Source organism: Bidens hawaiensis, unplaced genomic scaffold, assembly GCF_021521415.1.
Source record: "Bidens hawaiensis isolate Kalapana, Puna unplaced genomic scaffold, B.hawaiensis_p1.1 tig00000097_1, whole genome shotgun sequence".
In the NCBI taxonomy this organism is placed as follows: domain Eukaryota; kingdom Viridiplantae; phylum Streptophyta; class Magnoliopsida; order Asterales; family Asteraceae; genus Bidens; species Bidens hawaiensis.
This window is the reverse complement of record NW_027491017.1, coordinates 6,029,888-6,039,799: the sequence shown is the minus strand read 5'-3', so window position 1 is coordinate 6,039,799 and position 9,912 is coordinate 6,029,888.

The window sequence follows — 9,912 nt, the reverse complement described above, 5'->3', positions numbered from 1 at the left end:
ATCTAAGGACCTGCAAGGAGTCATCACAAGATCATTATAAAAGGGGGAGCCTCTCTGAAGTCCCATCTTGAATGCTTCAACAGTAGTAGCCATGTCAAGATTAGGGTTTTCCAGAGCTTCCCTGCTGAACGTCGTAACAAAATCCCTATGGGATTCATCACTAGGTTGGATAACTCGGTATAAATCACTAGTTAGCTTCTCAAATTTCCTACTACAGGAAAATGGACTGTTGAACAAGTTAACTAAGTGTGAGAAAGAAGTAACTGAAAAGGGAGGAAGACTTAGCAGCCATTTTTCCTGTCAGTGTGGATCCGAAACCCTTGCATAAACAAGCTTCTTTAAGTCTCTCAGGAATGGGATTGATCTCCATCCTTTCTCTGTACTGAGCTACATGCTCCTAAGGATCAGTAGTCCCATCATAAGTCTTCATGTTGGGGGTCTCGAATCGATTTGGGATTTCAACATCGCAAATAGGTGGAGCAAATCTGGATAACTTGTGGCTTCCCTCCGGTATCTCAGGGATTGGACGGATCACCCCGGGTACGCTGGATATCATATCCTTAAGTTTCTGCAGTTTCTTAGCCCTTGTTTGGTTGATACCTGCATCCTGCATGGAACCACAGTTAGCATCTAAGTATATAGGATCATACTTGTTACCTCTTTGTTGTGTAAAAGTTGGCATTCCAGAAGAATGGCTGAGATAAGAAGTGTCTGCTACAGGAGTTGGTCCACCCGAAGCTATGGTCTGCATGGGGATTATATCTCCTTCATGGACCTCAGAGGATCGTTGATGTTGAACCCCAGAGGATCCTAGATCTTGGAAGAAGGATCCTTGATTGTGGATAAAGGATCCCAGTGGTTGGGAGTTGAAGGATCCTTGAGGATATGATCCGAAGGATCCTGGTTGAAGGATCAATAGTCCTTGCTGAAAGGTCTAGGATCCCTGAGCTCGCTGACCCATGGACCCTGGTTGTAGGATGGATGATCCTTGCGGAAAAACTGAGGATCCTTGAGCTATCTGACCCATGGACCCCGGTTGAAGGATTGATGATCCTTGCTGAAAAATTAAGGATCCTTGAGTTGGCTGACCCATGGACCCAGGTTGAAGGATGGATGATCCTTGCGCATGTTGAGCCAAGGATCCTGGAGTAGTGAAATCCAGCATCCTAGGCATTATAGGAGTTTGATCCTCTGCCGGCCTCTTAGTCCTCTTGAGGTCTTCTATCCCCCGGAGGATCCTCTGGTTAGTTTTGGTTTGCTGTTCCATGTATTCTTTAACCTGCGAAGACATAGATGAAACATCACTGTTAGTATTAACCACTGGCACAGCAACAACGCTTTTCGAGCTCTGGAAGACTGGTAGTTGCGTTTTTCTTCCAGCAGAAGCAGCTCGTGGTGCTCCCGTGATTTGCGGAGGCATTGGTAGCAAAGTCCTCGATGAGAGAGGAACTGATGACGGCATGGTTGATGAAGCAGAGGTTGATTGAGAGGCCATTGATAGTGATATGAGTATGAAAAAAATCAAAAGTTGATAGGAATGATATGGATTATAGCACCAATTGCCCCACGGTGGGCGCAAAATTGTTTTGGATAAAAATCTGCTAAGGATAACGTATCCAAATTCGTAAAAGTGAGGTATAGTGCTATGCTAATAATGTCGATTATATGAACAAAAATGAAATGAACACCGTGATTTGTTGCGAGAAAAAACCCTTTGATCTTGTTCAGATCAAAAGAAAAAAACCCCGAGTGATGACAACTCGTCGATCACCAATTTATTAATCACAAAAAAAGGTTACCAGTGTTTGGAGATTGTGATTGATGTTACAATGAATACTAGTGTGTAAAGAGAATTATCAGTTCTGCTCAAAGTGTGTGTGAGAATACAAGTGAGATCATCATTTGAATGTTTATAAAGAAAATATCAACTAACAACCTCTCCTAAAAACCCACCACTCTTCGATAACTCCTCCAACGTTCATTGACCACATGCTTGGGAGCTTCCAGTAGCGAAGTTTAAGGTAGACCGAGTCATAAAGTCGTTATACCTGGCTAACACGTCACCATTCAAATACAATCTTTAATAAATAAATAAATAATACCGAGGATCCTTGATCCTTTATAACTTGAAACAGATCTCAAGGATAATCTATCCACAAGATAGTCAAGAATAATGGATCCTCAGCATAAAATTCATGCCCTAACATCTATCACTTTTGCATTCTTGCCAAACTAAGATCTCGAAATGCATGAGACAACCAAGTTCTAGATATTATGGGCATACTGGTTACTCTCTATAATGGCACTCAAATGACATGTGTAAATACTATATATTATATGTGTATTATATATAAGGCAAATCTTACACACGTACTGGAGGAATTAGGCTGCCGACATAAAACATGTGTACATGTCCCCATGACTCGTTATCCCCATCTAAACGGTCCATTTTAAATTTCTTTTTGAAAAACATTTGCATGGGAAAACTTTCGAGAAGCTTAAAAACTGACCATGACCAAAGACCTCGACTTGGCATTAATACTAGCAATTAACAAGTTACAATTCTGGCTTTTGCGCACAACCAAGCTACTCTAAGGCCAAAAAATTTAATTTCTCCATCCCCACACTTGAGATTTACATTGCCCTCAATGTAACTCAAATTTTCAAAAGCAGATGCAAATACAGGATATTCATACCAATTTCAATTCAAGGGACAACCAATTACCCATCTCCGGATTTAAATAAAGTTGCATACCATTAAACGAAACACACAAAGTTTTTAAACATAAGCATAGACACTAGCATCAACCACACGACCCGAAAGTTCATCACGCCACCCAACCACCCATAAACACAAATATTAAACAACCAAAAGTAAATAAAAGATATGGAGAGACACATGGACCTGATTCAAATCTCTTATGTCAATCGGGTCCTGCTGATGAGTACTTTTGCAACCTTGACCCACACTTCTGAATATGATATGACAATATCTATTTCACCGAATCTTGACATAACTACCATGAGCTTCCCCACACTTAAGGTTCACTATGACCACAAAACACGAAGAAAAAGTAACACGCAAAAAGAAAACCAAAAATAAAGAAAACAAAACAAAACAAAACAAAACAAAAAGGTCGGGTTGCCTCCCGGTCAGCGCTAAGTTTTTTTTAAGGTCTTCAGCTAGACCGTTACCTCATTTTGCGGTTATGGTGGTCTAGTGGAGTGCTTACCTTCCTCCACGTCATTCTTCTTACTTCTCCAACACAATGGTAGCTCTAATGCTTCCCATCTTGGCCCAAAGCATGCCAACCTCCTCTGTTCATTCTCGAATCCTGGTGGCTTCTTTACCTTCTCATCCTTTGGCGGTTTCTTCTTGTATGTTCCACCCTTTTCCTCCTTGACCAGTACTTCCATCACCATCTTAGTATTGTTTGTTGAACTTATTGTTGCTCCCCTTTTTACAACTGCTGCATTTGACTCTTCTTTCTCTCGTTCACGCTTAGAACTGTCAAAAACAACACTTTTCTCCTTTTTGGTGTCATCCTCACACGTACGAGGAAGACACCCATTAATAGCACACCTAGAATATTTATTTTCATAAGAATAATCATATGAATTTGAAAATATACTTAAAATGAACTTACGGTTACCGAAGGTCATGCAAATTGTTCCGTCTCGACAGTTAATCTGAGCATTTGAAGTAGCCAAAAATTTTCTCCCCAATATCACACGGGGTTCTTCTTCCTTCTCAGCCGGTGCATAAACAAGTACTAAGAAATCCTCAGGCTAGGAAAAATCACCAACCTTTACCGAAACACCAACCAACTTCCCCCAAGGTCGTCTTCGAGTGAAATCAGCTAACATCAAGGTGGTATCAACTTCTTGTAAAGGTCTAAAATCAAACCAGTCATACACACTCCCCGGTAGAACACTCACACTCACACCATAATCAACAAGTGCCTTGGTGGTCTTGAACTCACCAATCTGAATAGAGATGAGTGGTGCCCCCATTTCAAATTCTTCAATCGTATCATTCTCCATACTATATTCGATTGTGGTGGCACTGACATGCGCATTTTTGGAGTTTGACGAAGTACTAATTTGATGGCTCGGATTTTTCAAAGTGTCACTTGGTAGTCTAGATGGATTTCTCTTCAGGCTTGCCATTTCTTAAGCCAATTGACTCACTTGTTTATCTCATGCAGCATTTGCCATCTCTTGGAGTTCCAACCTCTGATTCAATGCCTTATTCTGAGTCTCTTGATCTGCCTTCATTTTATTTATGTTGGTGCATAGATGTCAGTAGTTCATATGTCTAATGTCTGTAATCGAGTCTGTAATATTGTTTGTGTAATTGTTTGTTTAAAGCGAAGTTGTTGACAAGTTCGATCAGGCGAACTTGTTAACCAAGCGAAGTTGTTGACAAGTTCGCCTAGGCGAACTTGTTGAACGAGCGAAGTTATGGACAACTTCGCCTGAGGCGAAGTTGTCGTGTATTTATATAGGCTACGGTCTACTGTTTTGTAGTTGATCGAGTTGGTTAATTTACGTGTAATTCAGTGAGTCAAGTGACGTGAGGACGAGAGTCTGTAAGTATCACGGTTCGAGTTATTAATATAACGTGTGTTTGTTCGTATCGTGTTCGTGTGTTTGTGAGCTTGTGTTCTACGTCCGTAACGATCTACATGTTGGGTTTTATACAAGCTTATCAAAGTTCAAGTTAACCATTTTAACAAGAAAACGCAACGGAAGCTAAGATTTTAAAACTTGTTATGAACATACCATTATGTTAAAATTAAAACCCAATGAACAAGGATCAATATTACAAGAACAATATGCTCACAAAATGTAAATGTACCTCCTTATACCTTATAGGATGATGTAGGTTGTTGAAGGGGATGATGGATGAAAGGCAAGCCTCCAAAGAAGAAAACCTCAAGAGAGTGATACCCCAAGCCTTTTGCAACAACACCAAGTTATTTGCTAGGATTCTTGAACACCAAAACAAGCTCACAAAACCCCTTTTTTTTCTGCTGCTGCTGCCGTGATTAATTAGGGAGAAAGAGAGAGTTTTTAAGCTTGATTATACTTGAAAGGATTCAAAAACAAGACCCAAATGCATGTGTGTTGAATGGAGGAACATAAAAGGAGAACCAAAGAGTATCTTGGTCTTTGATTGGGCAAAACCACCACCCCCACATGGGTGGCCGGTTTTGTTATGTTTCCTTTTTTTTTTTTTTTTTTTTTTTGTTTTGTGTTTTAACATTTAAAACATCTCCATTCATTTTATAAAACTCATTTTCATAAAATGTGCATACATCTATTTAATTATTTAACCAATTAAATAATTAGTTTATATAAACAAATTATCCAAATAATTTATTTGAATCCTCAAGTGTGTTTGTTTAGAAAACCAATTTTCTAAACACGTAGTGTTCGGTATTCATTTAAATGATCAAATCGTTAAAAGAATACATTTGGTGTCGTCTAGCTTGTTATTGGGTATGACCCGACTTGGACCAAACACAGTTAGCCACATTAGTATAAGTATGTGTCTCGGGCATACGTAATTCCAACAAACTCCCACTTGCACGAGATACATAGAAAATTAATGCAAGTGGTGAATACCGCCTAACAACAGTTCACCACCCCTAATGTGTTTGACGAAGTGCCATTCAATAACATCATCCCTTCAAGTTCCTTACTTGATATGATTTAGGTGAATCTATCATTATATCCCTTTGTTGCTAGATGTCATGTTGGATCTAAGAGACATAGGTGATCATTCTCTTTTCAATTCAACTTTATCAGGCCTTAGACATCTAAACTCTCAACACATAAGAGGAACAAATTCCGTCTTGACTGTATACGCCTCTCACTATCACTTTATACTCCACCCGAGCTCATCCTTATGTACCATCTTTTACGAATAGCGAAGGGGAGAGTCAAAGTGTAATACTCGGTGAAAATCAAGACCCAATATACATCTCAGGTCTAAGGATAATATGAAATTCTCCTTTACTCAAGATTACTAATGATCAAGTCAATCGACTCCATGTAGTAATATTGAGAGCGGGTCAGTCCAATATTTGTATCCCATAAATATCTATGAACTTTGGCAGCAAACCTATGCTCCATATTCATTCCTTATGAATATCCACCAATCCTAGTTCATAATAGTCTTGCTTCATATTTGTTCCCACAAATGTGATCGACTACGGACTTTTAGAATAAGATAACTTATTCATGGATTAAACATGCAAAATTAGAATTTAACTCAAGATTCCATAATCATATAAAAGAGTTAAATTACAAAAGTCTTTTAAACTTTAATACAAAATAGATCAAATCCAATTACTAGAATATCGAAGTCCTAAGCCACTCGCATGACGCTCATGTTTCGGTCTTTCTAGGAGCTTCGTGAATGGGTCCGCAAGATTTTGATCAGTTCCAACTTTGCGAATACATATCTTTCCCTTTTCAACTTCATCCCTTATGTAGTTGAATCTCCGCTCTATGTGCCTTGTCTTTTGGTGCGAACGAGGTTCCTTGATTTGTGCAATCGCACCCTCGTTGTCACAAAAGATTTCTAGGGGGTCTTGAATGGAAGAGACCACCCCTAGATCGGTAATGAATTTCTTCAACCATGCAGCTTCTTGAGCTGCCAATGAAGCGGCGATGTATTCTGATTCTGTAGTGGACAATGCTACCACTTCCTGTTTTGAGCTCTTCCAAGAGACAGCTCCTCCATTAAGAGTGAACACATACCCAGATTGTGATCGAGAATCATCTCGATCAGTTTGGAAGCTCGCATCCGTGTAACCTTTTATAGCGAGTTCCTCCTCACCAGATCCATATATCAGAAACATATCCTTAGTTCTCCTAAGGTATTTCAATATGCTCTTAACAGCCATCCAATGACTGTCTCCTGGATTCTGTTGGTATCTGCTTGTCATGCTCAAAGCGCATGACACATCCGGTCTAGTACATATCATCGCATACATGATGGATCCTATAGCAGAAGCATATGGGATTTGTTTCATCATGTCTTGCTCACCCTTTGAGCTTGGACATTGAGCTGAACTCAATATGGTCCCTCTTTGAATAGGTACAAAACCTTTCTTGGAGTTTTCCATCTTGAACCTTTTCAAGATTTTATCAATGTATGTACTTTGGTTCAAACCTATCAAGCGCCTTGACCTATCCCTATAGATCTTTATTCCCAAAATATAGGCAGCTTCACCAAGATCCTTGATGGAAAATCTACTTCCAAGCCAAGCCTTAACGCTTTCCATGGTTGGAATGTCATTTCCAAATAGTAGAATGTCATCGACATACAATACTAAGAAGGTAATTATACTCCCACTAGCCTTTTTATACACACAAGCCTCATCAGCGTTCTTGATGAACCCAAAATTTTTGATTTCTTCATCAAAACGATGATTCCAAGTTCTAGATGCTTGTTTCAATCCATAGATTGATTTCTTTAACTTGCATACCTTTTTAGGATGTTTCGGATCGACAAAACCCTCAGGCTGAACCATATAGACATCTTCCTCAAGATATCCATTTAGGAAAGCGGTCTTGACATCCATTTGCCAAATTTCATAATCATAATGTGCAGCTATGGCAAATAATATCCTAATAGACTTTAGCATTGCCACAGGCGAAAAAGTTTCATCATAATCAACCCCTTGAGTTTGAGTGAAACCTTTAGCTACAAGTCTTGCTTTATAAGTATCCAAGTTTCCATGCATATCCGTTTTTCTTTTGAAAACCCACTTACTTCCAACGGCTTTGGAGTTGAGTGGTGGTTCAACCAATTCCCAAACTTGGTTGTCATACATGGATTGCATCTCAACGTTCATGGCTTCAAGCCATTTGTCACAATCATTCTTGGACATTGCATCACGGTATGTGGTTGGTTCATCCGAATCTACCACGTAGCAACCTTCTACAAAAAATCCATATCTTTCGGGTGGATTGCTAACTCTACCAGATCTGCGAACGTTTTGTGTGTTTTGATCAACCACTTGATCACTTTCAACAACCTCTTGTTGAGTGCTAGTATCAACCAATTGTGTATCATCTTGTGATTCTTGATCCTCATCAAATTTCACTGTTCTACTATTAGTTCCTTCCTTAAGGAACTTAGTTTCCAAGAACTTACCCTTTCGAGCAATAATAACATTTTGCTCACTAGGATCGTAAAAGTAATATCCTATATCATCTTTAGGGTAACCAATAAAGATACATTTAGTGGATCGGACTTCTAACTTGTTTGGGGTGTATTGCTTTACATAAGTTTCACAACCCCAAACTTTTAAGAATGATAGCGATGGAGCCTTTCCATGCCATATTTCAAAAGGTGTCTTCTCCACTTTCTTGGTTGGAGCCATATTCAATATGCGAACAGCGGAAAGTAAAGCATAGCCCCAAAATGATAGAGGTAAAGTGCTTCTAGCCATCATCGATCGAACCATATCTAATAGGGTACGATTTCTCCTTTCAGACACACCATTATGTTGTGGTGTTCCAGGTGGAGTAAGTTGTGAAATAATTCCACAACTCTTAAGATGATCTTGAAAAATACCACTTAGGTATTCACCTCCTCTATCACTACGAAGTACTTTGATTGTGGTTTTGAGTTGTCTTTCTACTTCAGCTTTGAAGTCTTTGAACATTTCAAAAGCTTCATCTTTGTGTTTCATTAAGTACACATAACCATATCGACTGTAATCGTCAATAAAGGTAATGAAGTATCTTTCACCATTCCTAGTCATTGGTCTAAAAGGACCACATACATCCGAATGTATGATACCCAATAATTCTTTTGACCTTTCAAAAGTTTTATTAAAGGGTTGCTTTGTCATTTTGCCTTGTAAACAAGATTCACATACATCAAATGAATCAAACTCATTGGTTTCTAGAATACCACTCTTGCGAAGAGTTTGCATGCGATTCTTGCTTATATGTCCAAGGCGACAATGCCAAAGATAGGGATCACCCAAGTCCTTCTTGAGTTTCTTGGTGTTGACATTATACATTGAACTACTATGTGACATACCACTTTGATCTATTTCATATATACCATTCATGGGTATAGCTTTAAAATAAAATATGCCATTCATCAAAACATGAATATCATAATCCATAAATTTAAAATCAAAGCCACATTGTTTCAAAAGGGACACGGAAATAATGTTTCTCCTTAACTTAGGAGCATACAAAACATTCTTCAAAATTACTTCTAAACCACTTGGAAGCTTTAACAAGTAGTCTCCTTGAGCTTGGACTTCAACTCTTGCTCCATTGCCCATAAAGAGACTAATGTCCCCTTTGTTGAGTTGTTTATTTCTTTTGAACCCCTGCAACAAATTGCAAATGTGAGTTCCACATCCGGTATCAAGTACCCATGTATTTGAAGAAATAACATTTAGTTCAACATATATAGTAAAGATAATACCTGAGGTATGCCCCGCATCCCTCTTATCTTTTAATGCATTGAGATAGGTCGGACAATTTCTTTTCCAATGACCTATCTCTCCACACTCAAAGCATGGATCTTGCGTCGCAACCTTTTGCTTCTTTTCCTTCGGTTTGTAGGGCGTAATGGCTTTTCTCTTTCCCTTTCCTTGGACGTGGCCCTTGCCCTTAGCAACACTTGCTTTGGGTTTGGAGTTATGTCCCTTTTTGCCTTCATTGATTGTTAGAACGGGTAAAACCTTTTTACCCATTCCCGCTTCGGCCGTTCTTAGCATTGCGTGAAGCTCACCAATGCTTTTGTCCCATCCATTCATGTTATAATTTATGACAAAAGTTTCAAACCTTTTGGTCAATGAGTTGAGGATCAAATCCGTAGCCAACTCATTAGACACGGGACAATTCAACCTATTTAGCTTTTCAATG